At 44.7% G+C, this 25,684-nt stretch overlaps 1 pseudogene; it reads right to left on the bottom strand.

Moving 5' to 3' along the window:
• Positions 1-174: 174 nt before the first annotated feature.
• Positions 175-25,533, bottom strand: LOC128330981 (vomeronasal type-2 receptor 26-like; annotated as a pseudogene).
• Between the last annotated feature and the right edge of the window lie 151 nt (positions 25,534-25,684).

Raw genomic sequence — 25,684 nt, 5'->3', positions numbered from 1 at the left:
TTCGCAATTCTAAAGCAATTGTTTGCTAAAAGCTCTTAGAAAGCTCTGAGCAAAATTTATGTCAGTCAGCCTAGTAGAGAAGAAAATACAGAAAAATTCTTATGCACATGCACATGCACAAGCACAGAAACAGCTCTGAAATGGGTACTACTATAAGGGATAGCAAATTTACACTCACAAACTCTTTCTTTTTGTTAGCTGTTCCCTGTTGTTCAGTTGAGGCTTCAACACTATAATGTAACATTTAGGGAAAAAGATACAACCCAGCAACCCAGCACTGGAGGCTAAGATAGAAAAGATTTCTACAGCGACCATGTATTTTCCTTTAGTGCTCAGGTAGGTTGGAATGAAGGATAACCACACGCTACAAAACACCAACATGCTGAATGTTATGAACTTGGCTTCATTGAAACTGTCAGGCAGCTTCCTGGCAAAAAAAGCTACAGTGAAACTAAAAAGAGCCAAGAAGCCCATATAGGCCAAGACAAAGTAAAGGAAAATTGCAGAGCCCTCATTACATTCCAGTACAATTTTGTCATCCACTGAATGCTTGTCAACATCTGGGTAAGGGGGAGAGGTTGCCAGCCAAACAGCACAAATGCCTGCTTGAATAAAGGAACAGGAAATAACAATAGAGTTGGCCAGTCCTTTCCCCACCCATTTCCTCATTCTGGATCCTGGCCTGGTGGCCATAAATGCCAACACCACCGTGATGGTTTTTGCCAGCACACAAGAGCTACTGAGAAGATGATGCCAAAAGCAGTTTGTCGAATAAGGCATGCCACCTTCTCAGGATGGCCGATGAATAGCAAAGCGCAAAGGAAGCAGAGCAGGAGGGAGACCAGGAGAGCGTAGGTGAGATTCTTGTTGTTGGCTCTGACAATGGGAGTGTTATGGTGCTTCATAAATGTTCCTAGCACCAGAACTGTAATGAAAGAAAAGGAAAAGGTGGAACTGACTAATGTGAGCCCCAAAGGTTCTCCATAAGATAAGAAGCTTATATCCTTTGGAATACATAAATCCTGCTTTCTGTTTGGATAGTTTTCATCTGTGCATTTATCACAGTCATTCATGTCTGTGGGGGGGAAAGAAAAGAAAATATGGTTCACTCTCAATAACATGTCAGATCTACCAGCAGCTAGTAAAATATTCTCCATCTAAATCAGGACAACCATTCAATCCTCATCCTCTAATATATAACTAGTGAGTGGGTGATGTTAAAAGATTCTTCACACAATGAACATTCTTTGCAATGTAAAGGTCTCTGGTTTCTTTTCAGTTTTCCATGTCTTCCAGATGAACTCTTCTTTTACTCACAAGGTGACCAAGGATGAAATTTAAATCCCTGTCATTCATTCATTCATGACAAATAAGTCTTATTGTTGAATTGATAGACCTCTCCTCCATGAAGTTATCCAAACCCCTCTTAAAGCCATCCAGGTTGTTGGCTGTCACCACATCTTGTGGCGGAGAATTCCCCAAGTGGATTATGTATTGTCTGGACCTTTAGAAGTGGGCCAAATTGATCTAAATCAAATTGAATCTAACTCACATTGAATCTGATCAAATTCAAGTTTGCAGATTTCAGTTCTAATTGAATCTGGCTGATTCAATTCAACCTCAAATCGAAATCCAAAAATCAATTCATGCACATCCCCACCTTGAGGATTAGGTTAGAATTTTTGGGGAGGGAGATGTAAATCTTTTCCCATGAGAACAGAAACACGTTTCCCCCTGGAAAGAGGAAGTTATTTCTAAAGAGAAAGAAATTGATCTCTCAAGCAAGTCAGACAGAAAAATAGGTGGGCTGGCTGCATCCCACATTTTCCTGCAGGGCAGAGTGTTTTAGAAAGGTATTTGCAGAGAAGACTTCTGCATCAGAATTTGAGGACTAAAGGGACCATCCTACCTTTTGAGAATCTAAGAAAGTAACATGAAGACAGGAAATTGGAATCTGGAGGAAGTGATGTGTGTGTTGAAATGGAAGAGTGCTTTCATGAAGATATATGTAGTTCTTCAATTGGGCATGAAGTTATGTTGGCATCTATGGCCTCTATTCTTCCAGTATGGAATCATCATAAAACTATCTTGTCTCACCTAACTCTGGCATGTTGTCTCACCCCTCAGTCCAGTATTTTTACGCCCAAACAGGATTTATGTGGTGTATTTGTAGTATCTTTGTGGTGCCATTTGCCCCCAAATTGTTTGTAGAGATATTGAGAACTGTGAGCACTTTGTCTATTAAAAATCTAGAAAAGGTCTTGTATGTTCAGTCTCTGGACCAGACATGGAACACTAAACACCAGACCTGTGTTCAGCATTTCACACTGGCTGGACACAAAATGAACAAATTGTGGTCTAAGCATCTGTGAACATAAAGAGTCATTACAGTATTACAGCAGTATGTGGTGGGGTGTCTTTGCTTTCTAGTGCCAAAAAGTACATAGCGTTTTAACATTTCTTCATGTTTACCAATCTGCTTCTTATGAATGTTGAAACACAAAGGAAGTTCCTATAAACTCATAAATATTGGGCAGACTTGTCTGTATAAAGATCTTAAAAATAATGAGGACTGATGGTTTGTAGGACAAACCCCGATATTTGGATAAGATTCAGAAACAATCTGACTGCCAAAGTAAAGTTTTCATCACATAGCTACCTGGGGACTACCTTCCAGGAAAAAAAAGTACCCGCTGACAAAGGAGCAAAACCATCACAAAGTGGTGCCCCAACTCTCTTCGTGGAAAGTCAGTAAAATGAGTATTATGATCAATGTAACTAGCAACCTGCTTTCAAGATGAATCAAGATCGTCATATTCTCTATGACTTTTCCTCCTGTGGACAGGAATCTGAAAGGATAATAATATGGGTATCAAGAGATCTTCTCTGAGAATAAATTCCACAAATGTATATTACTTACCCTTCTGGTTTGAAATCTTCCCTTCTGGACAAGAAATGCAATCATAGCAACAAAATGGTTCCCCCTCCCTCATTTTCTTCCTGGAACCAGGATGGCAACTCTCACTACATAGGGAAAGAGGCCGTGTCTAATTCATGAATCAAAGAGGACAATTAGAATCATGAGAATAAAGAACTTGGAAGCCTTCATATTCTGCAGCATCTTTATATTTTACCAAATAATATGGCAACCAATATTCCTTGGCTTGCTCCTATGCCAGCATTTTAATAGTGGAGATGCTGGGATTATGTGTGTGGGGCCATTCATGAGGGCTGATTTCAATGGTCTTCTTGTCTCAGTTGTCATTTGACTGCAAAACGAGGGTGATTGTCAACCAAGTGGAATTAATGAGCATGATACTTGCCAACCTTATAGTTCTTGGCAACCTCATAGTCCCAGACTGTTGTTGCCCTTAAAGCAAGTTAAAAAAAAAAAAAAAGGTTCTACCACTACAAAACTCGGCATTTTATTGCTGAAAATTATGACATTATTTGAGCTAATAATTTGAAAATAGCTGTGCATGATCTGCTAGATATGTTCTACAAATGTGCTTATTTCAAAGTGATCTATTAAAAATTGCCACAGGTGTAGCAAGTTAAATAATGCAGAAAACCAACAAATTAACCCATTTCTCCCCAAAGTGTATTTGTCCTCCCTGCATCCACAGTATTGCTATTTCTAGGAGTCCCAGCTCAAAATGGGGAAGGATGCATGTTTGGCACCAGCAAAGATGATGCCTTTGGTGTCTCTGTGAGTGCATGGAGGAAAAGTTGTAAGTGAGAACAATTTGTGACTTATGCACATTGCTACTGATCACATGGCACGACTGTTAAGGCATCCGTCTGCTTTTGTGGAACTAGTGCCAGTCTGAGATAGCTGTAACTATCTTAACCAGTAAGCATTTTGACTGTCAAATATTTTAAATAAGAACAGAAATATAATAAATGTTGCTGAATGACCATACCTTTGGATGTATTGTGTACCACATTCAGTAACAATTTTTCAACAAGGGCATAGCTGGGAATGCAAGTTTTCACACATTTATGGAACCAGGCATCAGAACCTACCCCATAACTCTGGATGATTTTGAAAAATTCAGTAGGATAAGACAATTGCTTCTGTTGTTTTTGCTGTTCAGAAATACCATCAATTGATATTTAATGTTCATTAATAATGGACACACTTAAGTAATGACAATGGCATCCTACCTGATTGAAGAATCTGTGCCATGTTATGGCCCCCTCATTGATGGTGAATGCTTGTTCTGGAGGGGCCTGGGGATCCATCCTCCCAACTTTCACTGTTTGAAAAGAATGGTTTGAAAAAATAACCCAGTTGATCACATCCAATCCAGCTATTATCTCCCAATTCTGGTCAAAGGAAACCTTTTCGCCTGCACTGTTGTTAAATGAGACACCTTTCAGAAAGTGATGGATCTAGATGGAAAAGGAAAAGGCAAGATATAAGTGAATGTCACCAATGCAACATCTCACAAACATCTGCCTTGGATAGATGCAGTTCTAATTTTTATTTGCACAACACTGCCACAAGCAGACCAAGAGCACAAGAGATTGTGCTTTTTTGAGCATCCACTTAGACACGTGGCCTTCTTCCATGTGTCCATCTTTATTTGTTACATTTGTGCAGCATTATTTATTTATTTATTTATTTAAATATTTCTATTCCACCCAAAACTTGCATCTCTGGTGGTTTACAATTAAATTCATTAAAAACATTAAATCTATTAAACAAAATCATTTAAACATTTAAATCATTTAAAACCCAACATTACAAATATTAAAGCTATACATCTAATTTAAAGCCTGGGTTAATAAATATTTCTACAGTGACCTTTTAAAAGTTTCCAGAGATGGGGAGACACTTTCTCAACAATGAGCACATTCCCAAATACAGGGGCCATAACAGAGAAGGCCCGTTCCCAAGTAGCCACCAAACGGGTTGGCGGCAACCACAGATGAACCTCTCCAGATGATCCTAACAGGTGGTGGGGCTCAGGGCGAAGAAGACATTCTCTTAAATACCCAGGACCTGAGCGGTTTAGGGCTTTATATGTAATAACCAGCTGCTTGTATTTTGCCTGGAAATGTATCAGCAACCTTTAAACACAGGAGTAATATGGTCTTTCCAAGATGACCCAGAGACCAACCTGGCCGCCGCATCCTGGATCAACTGCATTAATCTGGATTTATAGCTATTGTTTGAGTGGGTGTATTCTAAGTAATATTGTAAATAATAATAACATATTTATATTAAAAATATAAAACACAGTAATCATGTTTTAAACATCCAATAATCCTTCTTCAGTCCATGAACTCCTCTCTGTTCTTAATTTTTTAGTCTCTTTTCCTTAACAAAAGTAAGCTCATGAGATCACCCAACAGTGTGTGTGTGTGTGTGTGTGTGTGCCTTTTAATTCTGGAATGCCTGGGCCAATATGAACCAAATTGGGTACAGTTATAGGAACACATAGGGGCACATAGAGATACCTGAACAATGTAGCTTGTGATGATATAATCCGCCTCAATTCAATTTGGTGGATGCGTGAATGTTTGAGGCACACAAGGGCTAACTTGTGAACCACCTAACCAATTTGAATCCAATTTGCTACAACTGTAGGGACACATAGGGACACCTCGATGGTGTAGTTTGTAATGATGTCATTCATGATGATGCAGGATGGCGGACATGTGAACATTTGAGGTACAGGTGGGCTAACCTGTGGACCACCTAACTGATTTGCACCAAATTCAGATGATCTTTGTCAATAAAAATTATAGTGAACGGAGAGTCCGCAGATTAGTTCTTATCAGAACGTCTAGTTTTCAAATGGATGTTAATAGTAAATTTAATATGTATAATCACACGGTAACTTGGGGAAGGGGTGAGAGCTCATTACCAGTATTGGTATAATAACTTTTTAAAAAATGTGACATGGTGCTGTTGGCTAAAGAATCAATGTAGTTTCTGCTTCATCCTTACTGCTTGCTGATTAATTGATTAAATACTACCAAGTCGGTGTTGACTCTTAGCGACTACATAGATTCTCTCCAGGATGATCTTTCTGCTTGCATGGGAGATAAGTTTTGATTGCCTCTCTGTCCCCTAGAAGTCCTCTGTGCTATCCAAGAATATGTCCCTGATGGCTGCATTACCCTAGTGGCATAGAGTACTTATCTGTCGGAGAGCTCATCAGCTTTCCCATACACAAATGAATACCAGTTAGTTGAACTCATCAGTAGTACCAAAATATCTCACATGGCACTAGCACTACTTAAGTTAGGATATTGACCAATCACACTTTTTGATAGCTGTTGTAATATGAATGAAAACATGAAAACATGATTGCATTCTTAAAATGGAAATTTGGATGGCTAATAAATATAGAAATGCTCACCAGATTTTGTTTTCTTTAAAAGCAACATTAGCACATACTTGTCCATGGATATGAGCATTTCGATACATATAAAAAGATGGGGGCAGGGGAAGCAAAGGTATTTACAATCGGCCAAAGATAAGCTGCTTCCATGTGAAAAAGAGTTTCTTGGGGGATTTAATTATTCTCTGCCTGTATGCTGTGCCTCTAACCTTTAAATTCTTCTGCTTATTAAAGTATTTTATCTGATATTGTTCAACCTTTTTGTAAAAATAACATAAGAAGAGGAAAAAATGGTTTAGATAAATGAACCTAAGATGCCAGGTTCCTGGAGCACAAATGCACAAGCAGGAGGGAAGCAACCCCCCCCCCCCAAAAAAACCCCTTCAATAACGAGAACCTTTTCTTTAATAGTAAAGGAAGCACAACTGAATGGTGGAGGGGAAGGAATGATGCAGAATATCAGAAAAAGAGAAGGCAAGAGGGAATGGATACTAGGCAAATTTTAACAGATTCAGTACTGTATATATTGTATGCTGAAAGAAAACCACAAGGAAAACACACAATGCCACTTGAAATATGATCAATTCTCTCATTTTTAGCTAGTGAGAAGAGAGAAGAACAGGGTATGGGGAGTATAGGAAGAGACACTGTTAGGCAGATTGTGGCCCATAGTGATGCCTGTTTAGACGGTATGCTCCTACATCAGTTGGTTGATTACCTGCCAGAACTGTTCATTCTGAAGCCTGAATTCTCCCTCCATCTTTACTCTCCGTTGATGTCTAGACTGGAACAAGGCATGTAAAGCATGGGCCACAGTATAGGCAGCATTGTAGATGTTATAACTGTGGCCAGTCATGCTCATTTCAAAAACTGACCCAGGAAGGCTCTCCAGCTTCTCTCCTCCTGTGCAAAGATTCCCCTCCACCTCATCCAAAACTGAACCTGGGAATATGCAACTGAAAGCTTGTTCCCAAAATTCCTGGATAAAACCATCCCCTGTTGCGATGGTTGGGTTTCTGCTCTCAAGAAATTGGTGAAATGCTGGTAGATCATTGGTGTGAATTGTAAAGGATAGTGCTCCATGGAATATTCCTCCATCCCAAGTCTTATGGAAGGCAAATGAAGCAGGTGCTAGCTGGACTGTTCCTATCCATACTTTACCTTTTGGTGTATTTGTCGCAAGCACTACTTCTGATAAATATGTTGCAAAACTAAAAAATGCCACAGAATAAGATTCACCATAGATCACTAGCACATTGGCTTTGCTCTCCATTACTTTGTCATGTATTTTTGCCGCATCTTTATTCATGTCCGAAAGATCAGCGAGAAATGTAATTTGTAGAATTCTTTCTATGAACTCAATGCAAATACCACTGTGGGAAAACACTCGAAACACAGACTGCAAGAATTGTTCTCCATTGTCATTGTCCATAACAAGGACCCCAATCCATGTCCAGCCGAAGTGCAGAAGTAAAGAGACAATCCCCCGATACTGATGTTCTTCATTTGGGAACATCTGATAGAAGGGAAGTCCTGGGGTTTTATCATTCATCACTGGAGCAGGACCGTGGGTGAGCTAAAGAGAAAAATGACCACATTTATGTAGCACTTCCAAATGGTAAATCACTTTGCATACACAACCTAACATGATTCATGAACTCCTTGCCGCCTACCACATTTCTAGCACTCTGCCTTGCAGCTGCTGTGGACTTGGAAGGAACTCCAAACCTGTTCTGGAGCAGTTGTACAAGTGACACAACTAACACTATTGCAGTAGTGCTCTTTTTGCACCTGCTGCTTCAAAACAGTGTTGGGGCTCCTTCTGAGTTTGCATTAACTACAGTGAGGAACATTCCACAGGCAGTATGCTATGTATCAGGTCAGCCACTCTCAGTGATCCTCAAAATGAAAGTATAAAATAATGAAATTCATGCATTCCTATATTACCAGTAGACAATGAAGAACACAGTAGGCTTATTCACAGGGCTGTTTACTTTTGGTAGCTGTGCATACTCTTGACTTTTGGTTGTGTGTATGGTAATAGCTAGGTCAGAGAAGGAGACAGTTATTGTTTGGGAAGTGGGTGGAAGGTTCTTTTGGACCTCCCTGACGCTTTCGATACTTTCAAACATGGTATGCTTCTGGATCACTTGGAAAATTTGGGAGCAAATGGTAGCCCCTTCTGCAGTGATCCTGTTCCTATGTCTCGGGTAGATTCCAGATGCTGTAGCTAAGAAATGCCCTCTGAAATGAGAGCTAATGTATGATGTCTCTAAGGCTCCATCCTATATCCCATGCTTTTTAACAACTACAGGAAACCACTGGGTGAGATCATCAGGAGATTTGGAGCAGAGTGTTATCAATACGCTGATGATAGACAAATCTATTTCTCCATGACATCATCGTCATAGAATGGTATAACTCCCTGAAATTCCTGCCTACAGAGAGTAATGGACTGGATGAGATGAAGGATAATAAATTGAAGCAGAATCCAAGCAAGATGGAGGTACTCATGGTAAGGGGTCATACTTTGATGGAAGTGATACATCTTGTTCTCCATGGGGTTGCACTCCCCCTGAAGGAACAGGTATCTTGCTTGGGAGTGCTTCTGGACCCAGGCCTCACTCTGGTTTCTCAGGTGGAGGATATGGCCAGGAGTGCTTTCTATCAAGTTTGGTTGATAAGACAGCTGTCTCCATTTCTTGAAGACAATGATTTCAGAACTGTGGTGTACTCTCTGGTAACCTCTAGGCTTGACTTCTGCAATCCGATCTATGTGGGGTTGCATTTGCATGTGGTTTGGAAACCTCAGTTGGTCCAAATTGCAGCAGCTAGATTGGTAAATCTCCAGGACTTCTCAGAGAGACCATATTATGCCTCTTTTAAAGCAATTGCATTGTCTACCAATAGGTTTATGGGCAAAATACCAAGTGCTGGTAATTTCTTTTCAAGATCTAAATGGCTTAGGACTGTGTTACCTGGAAGAGAGCCTTCTTCTGCATGATCCCAACCACTCATAGAGGTCATCGAGAAAGGTTTGTCTCCCAAGCTGCCAGCTCATCTGGTGGCAACTCAGAAGCGGTTCTTCTCTGTGGTTGCTCCTGGACTCTGGAAATGCACTCCCTATAGCCATTCATGGTTCACCTTCTTTACCCACCTTTAAAAGAGCCCTTGAGTAGAGATGTGCATAAAACCAGTTCTCCCGGTTCGGTTCGGATCCGAACCGGGTCTGAACCGGACCGGGGTGGTTCAGTTTTGGTTTTGCCGAACCACCGCCCGGTCCGGTTTGTATCCGAACCGGTTCGGATCTGAACCGAACTGGTTTGGATCTCAAAAATAGCTGGTTTGAAAGGCGACCTTGTGGTCTACCTGCCACCCAAATTTCAAGTCGCTTGGACCTTCCTCTGATTTTTTACAATTTTTTTAAAAAAATTCAATTTTTGCCCATAACTCCCTATGTGGAGCACTTAGGGGCAAAAAGCTGGGGTGGGTGGTAGCCACCCATGGGTGTCATCCACCCCAACAATCCCAAGGCAATTGGTTGCTCCCAGTATTATTGGTGAATTTTTTGGGGGGGAAATTTCCCATTGGCTAGAATGGGGGTTTTGGGCTGCCCCAGACCTGCCTCTGTGGGGCGGCAGCACCCCCAAAGTGGGTCCAGGGCCATGGCAAAAATGGCTTCAGTCCCTCCCAGCAATCTCCGGAGAGATAGGAGTGATGGTTTTTTTAATTAAGATTTTCTAAGGCATTAAATAATATCTAAGGCATTAAATAATATTAATAATAATAATAATAATAATAATAATAATAAAGAATAGAATGTGTTTCACTGGGTGAAAGGTAAAAGCCACATAGAGAGACAGTTATTTAATGCCTTAGGAAATCCTAATAAAAAAACCATCACTCCTATCTCTCCGGGGGTTGCCGTGAGGGACTGAGGCCATTTTTGCCATGGCCCCGGACCCACTTTGGGCGTGCTGCCACCCCACAGAGGCGGGTACACGGGGCTGCCCCAAATCCCCATTCTAGCCAATGGGATTTTTTTTTCTCTTCAAGAAACCCACCAACAATGCTAGGGGCACCCATCAATTGCCACCCCAGCTTCTTTGCCCCTCTCTCTCTGGGCGCCCTACATGTAACACCCAGTCAGTCCACCTTAATACCTACCTACCACCTACCCAAGCAACTAAGATGACACTCAGAGAGACAACACCAACTCCCTGATCTAACAAAAAGGCCGCTGCTGCTGCTGCCTGCCAGCAGTGGAGCAGCACACTAAGCACACACACAGAGAAGAAGCAGGAGGCGGAGCAGAGCAGAAGACCTGCTGCTCAGCACTGGAGGGGGGCCTGGCAGGTCAAGCCTCCCGCATACCAGGCATGGCGCCATAGCAGAACCGCTGAAACCACTGGGCGGATCTCGAGTCGGTAGCAACTGGCTGCTGCGATGGCGCCGCCTGGGATGCCGCGCTGCTGGACAGGGAAGAGGAAGGGGAAGGGGAAGCTGACGCCGGCTGGCCGCCCATGCTGCTGCTGGGTGCGGGTTGGGCCACGAGGGCTGCCCCCGCACCACTACCAACATCCTGGTCTCTGCGGGCCCTAGCGGCCTCCTCCTCCCTAACCTTCTCTACCAGGATGCCCCTCCACCTGGGCAATTCGTCGGCACTCACGGCATTGCCCTTGAGGGCTGGGTGACAGAGACAAGCGAGGACATACTCCTCCCTCTCTCCCAGCACCCTAATGAGCCACCTGTCAACCCCAGACTTCAGCCTCCCAGCCAGAGCACGACCCTCTGGCGTGGTCAGAGAAATCTGGAGTTCACCCATCAGCTTCTCCAGACCCATAGCTGTGGGCAGCGCCTGGCTCAAGGGAGTGGTGTCGGCACACAAGCCCTTCATGGCAAATTGGAAGGGCTGGAGTGCAGACACTGCCTCAGACATCTGCTTCCACTCTGCGTTCGAGAAGTCGCAGACATCCAAGGTCTCGTCCCTCGCCAGGGCAACAAGGGCTCTATCCTGCTCCAACAGGCGCTGGAACAGGAGGAAGGTGGAGTTCCACCGCGTCTCAACATCCGTAGGGATGAGATGGCGAGGAAGCCCAAGGTCATCCTGCTTGTGGCGAAGCAGTCTCCTGGACTTCTCGCTGTGGTGGAAGTGGGTGGCCAGCTTGCGAGACTTCTCGACAAGCGTGGCCGTGGCAGCAACAGCAACTGGGATGGGACGCCCCCCCTTCTCCTGGGACGCCTTCAGCTCCTTAAGGCCAAGGGCGTCCCTGACGGTCAGATGGAGCGTGTGTGCCATACACCGTATGTTCACACAGTCCATGACTGTCTCGACAGCGGCAGTAACGTTGGCTCCATTGTCGGTGACAATGAAGCCGCGGGAGAGGTGTGGACACCCGCCAATCCACTCCTCTATCTGGCGGTCAAGTACGGCTGCCACCTCCTCCCCGGTGTGCCTCGTGTCCATCGTCTCCACGTGCAGGACGGCCCACCTGTGCCGTAGTGCAGCGGAAGCCGCACAGGACCCGAAAGCATTGCCCGAGGAGGTCCCCTCACTCTCCGGTCCCCACCAGTGGGCAGTGAGGGCCAGGAAAGCAGTGTGCATCCCACTGACACTGGTCCGGAGGTCAGTCGTGAAATGCACGCTGGTGCCCGGTGGAGCTGCACACAGCCCGGCCGACACGAGCTCCCTGCACTTGCGCTACAGGGAGGGGACCACGTTCCAGCTGAACGTGGTCCTTGAGGGGATGACATATTCGGACACCAGGTACTGGAGTATCCGGCGGAAGCTGGAGTTCTCGACCACCTGAAACGGCTGGTCATTGGTGGAAATCATCTCCCCTATGAGGCGGGTGAGGTGATGATGGTCCACACGAACAGTACGCTGGCTGCCCGATGACTGCGTCCACCACTGGACGGGCAGTGTACCCTGCCTGCTGGCAGATGCACAAGGCGCGCTAGCACTGCCAGCCTGTCCCCTGAGACCTGGGTGGTGACGCTCTATGTGTCTCCACATAGGCGTCATACCCAGGTGCGCAGGGTCCCTGCCACGGCTGACCTGCATCCTGCAGTGGACACAGCGGGCGTGGAATGGGGCATCTTGAGGGACCTCAAAATGCGCCCACACACCACTGCCCTTGGCCTCCTGCGCCCTGGGCACCGTCCTAGGCTGTTTTTCCATGGGTGGCTGCAGTCCGGGGGGGGCGGCCCCCGCCGCTGCCTGCCCACTGCTGCCACCCAACCCGCCCCTTCCGCCCTCCACACCAGAAGAAGGGCCCGGCTTCACTGGCATCGGAGAGGCAGGCCTCTCCTCCACCAGCTCACCAGACCGCTCCCCACCAGAGTGTCGGGCTTCGCGAGGGGGGCCCCCACTGAGTGGCGAAAGGATAGGGGGCCCCAGAGGGAGGGAGAAACTGGCTACATCCTCACCGCCCTCTACCTGCTCTTCCGCCTCCACAGCCTCCTCCACCACAATGACTGGCGGTACCTCAGCAGCACCTGGTGCTGCCGAGGAGGGACCCGCCACGGCCCTAGTCCGAGTGAGCATGCCCGTGCCGCGATTGCCGGCAGCAGGCGGGGGAAAACGAATCCTGCGCACCAAACTCGGAGCCGTGGAAAAGAATTCTCCAATGGGGACGACCGGGGTGTCCTCAGGCTCCCTGCGTCCTCTCCGTCTCTGAGTTTCCACAGGCGCACCCTGCTCCTGGCCTCTCCCAAGTCCTCTGCCTGGCAATCTAGAGTGAGCCCTGCCTGCCACACAGCGCTCAGACATTCTTTCTTATCTAGGAGGAGGGAGGGAGACTTTAAGAGTAAGGCCAGGAAGGGGCAAAAAAATAATTTGGAGGGGGTTGAAAGGGGCCAGAAAAACACAATTGATTTTGAGCTGACGGGGGGGGGGCTGTTTTGAAAAAGTAAGCCAATTGGGGGGGGGGGAAGAATGGAAGACTTTTTGATGGGGGTGGAAGCCAATTGAATTGAGGGGGAGAGGGTGACCTTTTAAAATTTGGGAGTCAAGCCAATTGGGGAGATGGGTCTGGGAGGTTTTTTTAAAAATTGGGGATTAACGGGTGGACCACGGGCAGTTGGGTGGAGTAGTTGTGGTGTGGGTGGCAAGTTTTATTTTTTATTTTTGGGGAGAGTGGATGGGGGGAGGGCACAGCACCTACCGGGGAGGGGAGGGACGCAGTCAAAGCTTGGGCACCTGCAGATCAAAGGAGGAAACCCTTATTTAGTGAACTGAAACACACAGTGTGGTATGGTTCTGGGGGGTGGTTTTCAAGTAATGCTCCTGTGGGGGGAGCATCAACCTCAATGCAGCCTATTTAGTGACTTTAAATTGCACACAACCAAAACCAGGAGCCAGTCGCACCTGCACAGAAGTTGAACCCACCCACACTGTGACTCTGCCTGTCATGGCAAGCAAGCAGCAGCAAACACTTGATGGCAGCATGGATGGAACATGATCATCATATATGTGTATTGGCACAGCATGTAGTAGCAGCAAGCATCAGATCAGAACCCATGACCCCACTCTGCCCCACCCAGAGGCCAGGAAACTCTCTGGCATGGCATTGGCACAGCATGTAGTAGCAGCAAGCATCAGATCAGAACCCATGACCCCACTCTGCCCCACCCAGAGGCCAGGAAACACTCTGGAAGGCACCTGTTCAAAAACCAACTGCAAGACGCATGCAATGCAACACAGCACACACAGCAGCAATTTCTTCATTGAGCAAGAAGACACAAGTTACAACAGTACATCTCCTCTCCAAGGGTCCCTCCCTCCTCCCCACACCCAAATGCATTTCAAAATAGGGGTGTCCCTATTTAAAACCGCCAACTAGGAAAGGAAAGGGGGCAACAAAAGGTGCACAATTGCACATGCACTAACCCCTCTTCTTCCGGTCCTTCTCCTGCCGCTCACTGCTGGTCACGGATGCGCCGCCGCCAGCCAGCCACCCTGGGCTGAGACACAGGCAGGGCGGCCGCACGAGGCACAGGCAACCGGGGTAGGTCAATGATGGAGGGGGGCAGAAGTGAGGAGACAACACTATTTGTGTCACTCAACTCACCCCCAAACAGAGACAAATCAACCAAAAACTTTCAAAAGAAAAAAAAAACGATGGCAGCCGCCAGGTGGGTAGGCTACTGTGTGCGGCTGCAGCTGTGGGAGGAGGTGGAAAGTGAAGGGGAGCAGAGAGAGAAAAGTCAAAGAGAGAGAGAAAAGAGGGGGGGCGGCAGGGACAAAGAGAAAGAGAGAAAAGAGAGAGAGCGGAGAAAGAGAGAAGAGAGAGAAAAAAAGGGGGCAGGGACAAAGAGAAAGAGAGGAGAGAGAGGGGGAGAGAGAGAGAGAGAGAGAGAGAGAGAGAGAGATGAGAGAGGAGGAGCGCAGCGCAGCAGAGAGAGGGGATTCAGGTGTGGGGGAGGACAGCAGTAGCAGCGGTCCCAAGAGATGGGGGGAGCAGAGGGTGTGTGGGTTGGGGGGCTAGTGTGTGGCAGGGGGCCTGGGGTAAGTAGAGGGAGTCAGGGGCAAGAAGAAGGAGAGGTGGGGGGAGCGGAGGGTGTGTGGGTTGGGGGGCTAGTGTGTGGCAGGGGGTGTTGGGGGGAAGGGAAGGGGGCAACAAACAGCAAAGGAGAAACTAGAACAACTCGGGCGGGTAGCAGCAGCGATTAGGCTGGATGGGGTGGGGGGAGGAGCTGGGCTAGGGTCTTGGAGGAGGGAGAGTGGGGGGGGCAGGCAGGTGGGAGGAGGAGGAGGAGGGGAGCAAAATATATAAAGCAATATATTATCAAGAACACAAGCAAGTTTTAAAAAACACAATAAGAAAGACTGACTCTTTAAACCAAAACCACTGCAGAAAGAAACTCGTGGGTCGGGGTGTGGGGAGGGGGAGGGGAACCAAACACTGACTCGGGGGGGGGGCACTAATTAAATAGAGACAACAACGAAACAACAATTGCTGCAAATAATAGCAAATAAATAAGTGGTACTGCAAACAAAAAAAACTGGACTCTGTTGGGCAGCAGCGATTGGGAGAAGGCTGCATGGGGTGGGGGTGGGGTGGGGTGTGTTTGGTTTGGACTTGGAGGGGCAAGTTAGGAGCAGTGGGGGGGCCACCACACAGAACAAGGAGCAACTTAAAAAGCTGAACACACAGAACCAATATTGTCAAATCAAGGCAATGGAGGAGCACACAACCAACAAGAGAACCAAAATTGATTATATGGGACAACAAAAAACAACAACAGAATCCTCTGGGGTGGGGGGAAGGGAACCAACTCACAGGGCAGCAGCAGAAACAAAAAAAATGCTACTACACAATTTAAGCAAAACCAGCAAGCAATATATAAATGAAATACCAATGGAATGTGAAAATCAAAAAGTTGAACAAAAACAAGGCAGGACACAAAGAGCAATAATAAATAGAAGAACTTTTAAAGCAATGAGAATGCAGTGGGTGGGAGTGGGGAGGGTAGGCCCAAGGGAGGAATGAGAAGGGAAAGGGGGGGAGGGGGGAGAAAAGCAGACAGACAATGAAACAGGGGAATTTGGGGAAAATTAAGAAAGTAAAGTAAAGTAACAGTACAGACAAGAGACAGACAGACACACAGAGAGTCACAAGGGGCAGGTGGACAAAGGATTAGAGCACACAGACAGACACAGGACACAGTCAGGGACAGGACTCACAGAGACACCAGCAGCCAGCAAAGGGCAAGTAGCAGGTCTCAGAGATGATCCCACAACTGCAGCCAAGAGAAGTTTCCAGACAAGAGGCTTGGGTTTATATAGGTTTTGAAATTCCCTCCTTTGGAAGCCCCCACCTTTGCACTCCCCCCACGGCCAACAGGGTGCCAGCTCTCAACAGTACAACAGCCAAGCAGCCTACCAGATCAAAGGACTCATTCTGGCCAATCAAAGGATCAATAGCGCAGCCAATGCAATGCCTGAAAATAGCCTCACAAAATGGATGCCAGGAGCAAAAGTTTCAGGAAGGAGCCACAAAATGGAGGACACACTTCTAACTTACAAGATACACTGAAGACAGTCAATAGAAGCCTCTGCGACATCCGAACTGGCCCGATTCCAACCGGGATCGAGCTGCCGGATCCGAACCGGTTCGGAACGAACCGGTTCGGATCCGAACCGAACCGCACATCACTACCCTTGAGACACATCTTTTTTAGTAATCTGTGAATGTTTTAAATGGTTGTTTTAATGGTTGTTTTATTTTACCTTTATTGTATTTACTGTTGTGAACTGCCTAGAGCCATTGGAGTGCAGAGGTATAGAAATTTAATAAATTAATATAAAATAAATAAATAAAGCTCTGATGGCATTTCCTCCTCCCTTGGTAATATGGTGGGTAAAAGTCCTGGGTAGGGTGTCAGCTTTGCAGCCTGCCCTCATCTCTCACACAAATCACTTACTCCTCCTGCAACCTAGTGTTTAATTCAAATAACACCCCAAATCAGCAGTGTGCACATCTGCCAAAGGTAGTTTGGTCATTTGTTCTACCCACTTAATGGTCATGTGAACAAGCCTAGTGGCTTGGCTTAGGACTTTGCAGGTATTCAAGTCTGAAAGAAAAACTGCACTGACTCAAGACAATTCAAGAACAAAATTATTTGGCTTACAATTCCCATGCTTTAATGAAGACATTATGGCCACATTCACACATAACATGGAAAAGACCCAAGGACCCATGGTTCAGCTCCCCACCCCCACACCCAGTCCTCTGTCAAAATAATGGAAATAATGGACAATATGGAAAGCAGGGAGCCTGCAGTCAGTGAGGAAGCAATGAGGTGGGGGACTAGCTATGCAAGCTTCCTTCTTTCATGAAGGACAGCCCACACAGCCAATGACAGTCAGAAAGCGGTAGGAGCTTCCTCCCTCAACTCCGATTGGAGAGAACACAGACTGCACTTCCTCAGTTCACTCTCAGTGTGGAACTGGAGGTTGAAGGGGCTGCCCTGCATTCAGACATACAGGCTTGGAAACGCCTGACCCCTTCAATGCAGGTTCTTTGTTGTACATGAATTTGGCCTACAATCATTTAAAAACAACACAATTTTGAATGTGTTGGGATGGGGAAATAGCTGTGGGAAAGCAGCTTTACTGGGTGCTGTACCACAAGCATAGAGGGAAGGGGCGTGGAGTGGTGTCCATCCATGGAGGCTTTTGCCGAAGGTGTCTCCAGCATTCAGTTCACGGCCCTTTGCTCTTGACTGGTTTTGGAACTCCGAGCCCTTTGCCCTTGGAAGAGGATGCTGAGATGTTCCAGATTGAAGTGAGTGGCCTGCTTGGAGAGTTGCATTGCCCATACCCTTCATTGATGGTGGGGGATGTGACCACCAGACACAGCACCCCAGACTGCTTCCCCATCTCTTGTACTTTTTGAGTTCAGAACTCCCTGCAGCCTGGCTCCAGGCCTTGAAAAAGTCACATTCAGTGAAGGAAGAAGACAGAGCCAATTAAGCTATTTGTGAACTCCAGCATATCTGCCAGGCCTTGGGAATGCCTCGCCAAGATCTCAGCTGCCCTGTCCATCAGCCCATGGAAGACACTGAATCCAAGATTTTGGAGGTACTTTCCGAAGCAGTGTCTAAACATGGGGATGGTGATTTTATGTTTGTATTTTAAAACTTTTTAGTCATATTTATGTTTTTATATTTTAGTTTTGTGCCAAATGGCCACCAGACTTGACCTTTCCATTCTGAACGGCTTATTTGAAATAGACCATCCTGCCGAGTTTACTTATCTTGCCAGCACTGGAATGAGCCTGATTGATTATTTCATTACATCAGGGAACCTGCTTCCTGTAGTGGAGGGATTGGAGGTTGTTCCTAAATTTGATAGTGTCCATCTCCCTATCTCGCTACTTCTAAAACCACTCACCCATCAGTCACACATTGAGAATCATCACAATTCCTCCATATCTTCATTGGAGGGAACATATTGCCATGCAAAATGGTCACCACGGCTGGATCAAGTGCTACGAGAGCTACTTGCCTCTGATCTTTTGCAGCCTATCCACTCATCTTTACTTAACAATGATCCTACCTCTATGCCTCTGGAGCTAGGTGGCCAGATTTGGCTTTTTAAAAGCCAAATTCTGGCTTACGGCCCATTTGACCCACGAGTATACCCCTTAGGTTCTGGCCACCCTGCTCTGGAGTCATACAAAGCACTAGTTCAGTAACTACAGCTGCTCCTCTCTCTAAGGACCCGTGAGCCGCATGTCCTGCATCAACCACCTTCCCAGCAGTGGTTTGACAAGCACTGTGCGAATGCCCAAAACTCCCTTGCTAATACCTATCAAGTCTACAAATCCAGCTCTGGTTTGCGGGCTGCACAGACTATGCTTCAGCAGAAAAAGCAATATAAACTTCTGTTGACCCACAAGAAAAAAGAGGCGATTAAAGAGGCCTGGACGGGATTAATCCAGGCCGCTAGATCCAGGGACTCGGCCATGTTTTGGCATCTCACAAAGTCTTCTCCCAGCTATGGGACAAATAATCTGGACTGTCACATTCATCCAGGGATCTAGAGAAACACTTTTATGACTTATACAAAGATCCCGTTGCCGCCTGCAGAGATTCCCCTAGTGCCATTGAGGACACTCCGGCATGGGTTCCGGTGTCAGCCTCAGAGATTCACAGTCTTGTTGCCCAGTTGAAGCCGGGAAGGGCTCCAGGTGAGGACCTCATTCCAGCGGATGCTGTTAAAAACAATCTGTAATGGTGGGCCCCTATCTTGCCATCGCTCTTTTCCTTCATCGACCCGAATGGCCAAATCCCCAAGGATAGGGGGGTAGCAATTATTTTAAAAGGGCAAGAGGAATGATCCTGCCAATTACAGACCTATCAGTCTACTCAATACCATTAGTAAACTTTATGCAAGACATCTTTATGGGAAACGTAGGGGTTGGCTGGAACAGGAAAAGCTCCTTGCCGAGGAACAAGCAGACTTTAGGGAGGGGCGCTCCACTATTGATCAAGGCCTTGTTCTACAGCACCTCATTGGGAAATAATCTTCCTGTAGGGCAAATTCTCTATATGCTGCCTTTATTGATCTAAAGGCAGCATTTGACTCCATCTCACGTGTCAAATTATGGGAGAAGCTGGAGGCCTCCACCATTAACCGGTGCCTGCTATATCTCATTCGATCTCTGCACCATAACACTTCACTCAAACTGAGAAGTCGTCCACAAGTGCTGTTCTAACACAGAAGGGAGTCAAGCAAGGGTGCATCTTGGCCCTGCTCCTATTCAATTTCTATATCAACTCAATGGTGGACCAGCTCAGCAATACTGATTGATTGATTGATTGATTGATTCAATTTTTATACAGCCCTTCTGAAATGGCACAGGGTGGTTTACAATTAAAAACAGAAACCATTAAAACCAATAAAAATTAAAACAGAAATATAAATATTAACACCAATTAAAAAACATCTTAAAAAACAATTATACTATCAGAACAATTAACACCTTGAAAACCAGGTTAGCATTAAAACAATTAAAACTAATTGAAAACCCTGAAAGGCCAGGCCAAACAGATGGATTTTCTGGGCTCTCTTGAAAGTAAGTAAGTGCATTCCACATTCCTGTGGAGTGCATTCCACAGGCTGGGAGCAGCTACAGAGAAGGTCCGCCTCTGAGTTGCCACCAAACAAACAGGTGGTAATTGGAGACAGACCTCCCCAGATGACCTTAGCATGTGGTGGGGATAATTTTCACCCTCCTAAGCTCACAGGGAGACATATAGCCACCCTAATATATGTGCATGATGGAGCCCTCATCTCAAGGACTCCAATTGGCCTCAAAAGAGAATTGAGGGCCCTGATGCTGCACTGTAAGGAAGATTGTTTGGAAATCAATCATCACAAAACTAAAATCATGGCCTTTGCTAGGAGGCCCAAGATCCACTCTTGGAGGATTGAGGGGCATAAGATCAAACAAGTGGCTCATTTTAAGTACCTGGGCATAGTCTTTCATTCCAGTGACTCTAGAGAAGGCCATGGAGAACATGTGGCCTTAAATGCACAGAGAAGATCCTCCGCCATCCTTCAATTCATGTGTACAAGAGGAGGTCAATACTTTCCCAAGAGGTGTCTCCAATGCCACCCTACGACTGGAGACAGGCCAGATCAATAATTGAGGCTAGGATATAGATGGCCACTCTTTCCTGTTGGCTTAGACTATCCTTTTGCCCAATAGGTCTTGCCCCTTTAACCCTGCATGATGAATATAATTCTAGTTGAGCTCAGGCAGTAGAGGTGAAATCAGCTTCCCTGGGCCTCTCCCCACTGTCCCTGTTCAACATGGGCTACGATCAGGCAAAAGCAACTATTAAGCAGCGCATTACAGACACTGAACACCAAACGGACCTCAGTAGTGTCTCAAAATTTTATATCAGTGAGGAGCTTAGATATACTGCCTCTCTTGCAGCATATCTCACTCATTTGGAAGGGTGTTTACTTTTCCTTGCTGCCATGGTCTCCCCCCAGCAGAATGATGCCATTACAGAATGATCCTAATTGCAGAGCGATTGTGTCCCTGTGGCTCAGAACAGATTGAAACATTCATGTTGCCCTCATTCTCCCGGGATGTTCGAGACAATTCTACAGCTTTCTCTTGCTTCCTGACTCTAACCCTACCATTACACATAGTGTTGCCAAGTTCTGTGCAGCTGCGATCGGCATCTGTCGAAGGATGATAGGCTGTGAGTCCCCTTAATCTGATTATTGATGACTCTGGATTGATTTTACACTTGCCCATGCCTCCATACCTATTGTTTTATTGCATTGTACTGCATTTTATGACTTTTAAACATAATAGGAATAGTATCATTATTATTTTATTCATTTTAATTTTTAGTATTTTAGTACTTTTAGCTTTTTTAGTACTCATACTTTTTAACATGTAACCACCCTCTTACATTTTCAGTATTATTTGTTCTTTTAATGTTAATATGCATCATCATATATGTAACCACCTTCTATTTCCACTTTTATCTACTTGTATTCTTTAACATGTACTTTTATGTTGGTCTTTAACTGTAATAAATGATGGTGATGATGATGATGATGACGACGATGATATTTTAGCTTAAAGTTTAATTGTGTATTTTTATAGTCTTGTTTTAGTTTTTCGGTGGATTGTTTTAATGAAAGGCAGTATATAAATTTAACAATAAATATATATATAATATTCATGCATTTCTGCATTCAGAACATGTGAATGGCATTGCACAAATGAAAGTGAAATATATCTCATCACTCCATAAAGAAAATGATTATGGATTAAATACATACATACATACATGTTCACAGATCATCCCTTTTCTCAAAACAACAGTTTAGTAAAATTAGGATAAGGTACAAATTGGAGGGATGCTCTGCAAGAAGCATTCTGGTACAATAAAATGCAATAAAACACAATAAAGCAGTGTTTGAGAATATATCAATAAGATTAACGTAGAGTTTCTAAGCTATTTAGGATGTTAGTTTTGGTTAGAGATTTAAATATGTATTTTCCACATATGTATGGAGTGTACAGAATCTGTGGAAATTGCCACATTTAATAAACTCCTATTTAATCTGTTGGGGAATCAGAGGTGACTGGAAACATGTGTTCCATCATGAATATAGCCACGGGAGGAACTACCATTGGAAACATGCCTTCCCACAATTCCCCATCTGGCCTTACATTTGGGAAAAATGAAAACGGGAAATGTGGTAAGCTTCAGCATCCCATCGCAATGTTAAAAAAAAAACCCAACCAAGAACATGCACACCTATTTCAACAATAAGTGAGTATAGCCAGTTGGATAGGATCCCTTGGCATCAACCGTGGGTCCCACCGAATGTTTGGACATCAATAGCTGCTCATGAATGCCCTGTGCAGATGCTTCTCAGGAAAACTGAAATACCTCTTCAGGTCTGATCAGATTATCTAATTGTCTTAAACTTTTGTTAAAACCTTAACACTGAATTTCTAAGCCTAATACCTTCTACTTACATAAAATGCACCTGTTCTGTATACAAAGCATTAGATCACATCTAGAAGGACAAAGGAAGTTTACATTTACTCTTAGAAATCCATATTCCAAACACAAATCCTACCTGTGCAATTTTGTATATATCCAAGACGGTTGCCACATGAAGAGAAATGAGGGGATCCAGTCCACCAATGACTGCAATTAGGTTATTCTGGGTATCACACAGGTAGTTGGGGACAAATCTCTCCAATGAGGATGCAAGCTGCAATGTTGCATGGTAGGTCCACTTGGCAGTGAAATAGCTGTCATAGATGTGGAAACCCAAAGTGACATTGGGTAAGATCTGAGGGTTTTCATTGATCTCTTTTATTGCAAATGCCAAAGCCAGGATGTGTTGGTAATTCTTCGGCAGTACACTAGAGAGAAAGTTTCATTCTTCATCAGAATGATAGGCAAACCTTTGTTATTGCTTTGTTAGTGTGTTGTGGATCTTTCTCCTTTATTATTGATCATTCTCTCTCCTAGCAAAGTCAATGGCTACAGTACATTGGTCTGTTGCAAAAGGGGCAACAGTCTAAAATATATACAAAGTAGTCACCAACAACAGCCTCTGGAGGAATGCTGTGCTGAGGCTGGATAGCAACAGTTGATCTCCCCCTGCTTTATATAAGAGAATCACCATTTTAAAAGTGTTTCTTTGCTCAGTTAACAAGTTAAAGTGGCATTTCTAACTACAAATAGAAGGATAAAAGAACACACTGAACCATAAGGGAAGCATCAAGCACATTCAAAGCTAAGCCAAATAAAGGAGAGAGCATAATTCACAAATATGTTCACCTCCACCCAACATTTTTTTTAAAATTATCTGGAACTCTTTTTATATTTGTGCAAGAAGAAAAAGCATGCACTGCAGCCCTATTAGCACATTTACTCTGAAAAGTGATTGTTACCACACTTCATGACTATCTATGCTTTGGCTTAAACTGGGGGAATTAACTTAAATTGGGTGCAAATGTGCACACAGCCATTGTGTATTTACCTGGCCACAGGTAAAGACAACTATGACAGTAGCATACCCAGAATGGAGCAATGGTGTCAGAACAGGTTCCTTGAGAACAGAGGCTGAGTTTATTACAGGGGGCGGGGGGGGGAATTACAAGATAAAGCAGTATTTAGTAATTTCCCAGGCAGCCAATGACAGAGACTCTGACTATAAGAGGCTAGAGCCTTAAGTATAGCACCAAATTGACTCAGATACACACTTCAGAGAATCTTAGCCTAGAGGGACTCCTCATAGTGGACAGAGTGGAGGGGACAATAGGCAGAGTAAGAGAGAGAGAGAGAGAGAGAGAGAGAGAGAGAGAGAGAGAGAGTTACAATCATATACCTATTACCTATCCTACCCTAGGCTGTTCTGCTGGGTTGAACAGCAAGGATCAAGAAGATGCTGATGTCCTCTTCTGGGAGGAAGAGAAGGCCTTTTGTTGCAGGGAGGGAAACCAAATCTGTGAGCCTTCTGGCTCAGGAAAAAAGGCAGTGTGTCCACAAGTTACCAAGTTCTGCTCATTGTGTTATGCTGAGGTATCTCAGGAGAGCGGTGGCCAGGGCAAGAAAACATCTATAAATCTCTCCATGCAAGAGAAAGCTATCTCTGTGATGTGCCTGTGTAGGAGAGGTACCTCTGAAGCTATGGCATTCCAAGGGTGGCCCTTTGGAGCCATGCACCCAAAAGCAAGGAGGGAAGCAATGGAAGCAGAATGTAGAAAGCATGGGTGCTTTAAACACAAAAATGGCCCTGGGAAATGAATAGGTGGGAGCCTAGGCCAGCAATAATTCTTAATTTTGCTACACAAGATATGCCCCTGTGAGAACTACCATCATGAAATTATTGTACATCTTAACTTCCACATTAAAGCATTAAGAATGAAAAGGCAACAACATAACAGAATAGAAAGGGGAAAGGGATACTAATTATGAGAAGTGGGGTAATTTTTTTCATGTCCTCTTGTGAAGGAGTGACAAACAGCAACTCACTATTTGCTAGTTTGGTACACGAGTGTTGTAATCAAGATGCTACACAAATGTATCCCATATGGCATAGTGAACTGAACAAAACTTTCATGGAGTAACAAGGCAACTTCTTTATTAGTAAATTTCTATCCCCAGTTTTCAAACACATATAACCCCAAGGGGGGGAAATGTGGAAGTGAACAGGTTGTAGCTTGAGGTAGAGCATACGCTTTGCTTATAAATATTTCTAGAATCAATTTCCAGCATCTCCTGATAGAGGCCTCCACCACAGACCGTGGAGAGGGGGTTCCAGTTTGAGCTATAAAGACCAGTACTTTGAATTTGTATATGGCAGCTGCATATAATTCTTCAAGGGACCTGAGCTGAGCTTCCAGTTTGAGTAAACATTCCACAGCTTAATAGGCCAGTGATCAAAACAATATAAGACAGATACATATAATTCTTCAAGGGTCCTGAAGACCTTTAGGAAATTTAAGAGAAGCAAAAGTAATGTTGCTAAAAGCAGAACAAATGAAAGATATATCCCTCTAAATCTGTAGTGCTAAGGAATGAGACAAACATAATCAGTTCACAATTCTTTGGAATGCTATGTCCCACAGAAGACAAAAGTGATTTGCTATTTCCAGGACCGAGAAAGTATATCGAATGTCACCATTTCAGATCTACTATCTAAAACTAACGTTTACTATACATTTTTACTATCTAAAATAGACATTATGTATTTAGATATATAAAACTGCAAAATTAAAGCAGGAAAGGGAATGCAGGTGAAGATTCAGAGAGGAAGCCCTAAGACAAGAGAATCTTGGTGTGGCACAGAAATTGATAGAAAGAAGAAAATCGGAAACCGAAGCTACAGAGGGCCTCCCCCCAAAAATATCCATAAAGCCATTGCTTATGTGCTACTGTTGTTAGCACTGATTGGCCAGTGCCCAAAACTGAAAGGAACAAAACATGGAAAAGCAGCCAACCTTTTTAAAAATCTAACTGCTTACACAAATTCATTCAGCTGTGGAGGTGGAGGTCTTTCTGTGAATTCTATGAAACTGGAGAAAATGAAAATCTGAGAAGTGATGCCACCAATGATGAGGGCTCCAGACTGAAGATACTCATGAGGTGGAGAATGTGGATTGTTTATCATGCATTTGACAATGTGCACCTTGCATACCATAGGTGGAAGCAGGACCTCAAGTAATATCATCATCCTGAGTAGAAATCTCCCTAGAAAGAGATTCACATTTTCTTCCATTTTCATCTATCAAAAGGCTATCTGCTATTTCAGAAGGCTGGTA

This window comes from Hemicordylus capensis, chromosome 6 (assembly GCF_027244095.1).
Source record: "Hemicordylus capensis ecotype Gifberg chromosome 6, rHemCap1.1.pri, whole genome shotgun sequence".
NCBI classification, from domain to species: Eukaryota; Metazoa; Chordata; class Lepidosauria; order Squamata; family Cordylidae; genus Hemicordylus; species Hemicordylus capensis.
This window is presented reverse-complemented; position numbering and strand designations above follow the sequence as displayed.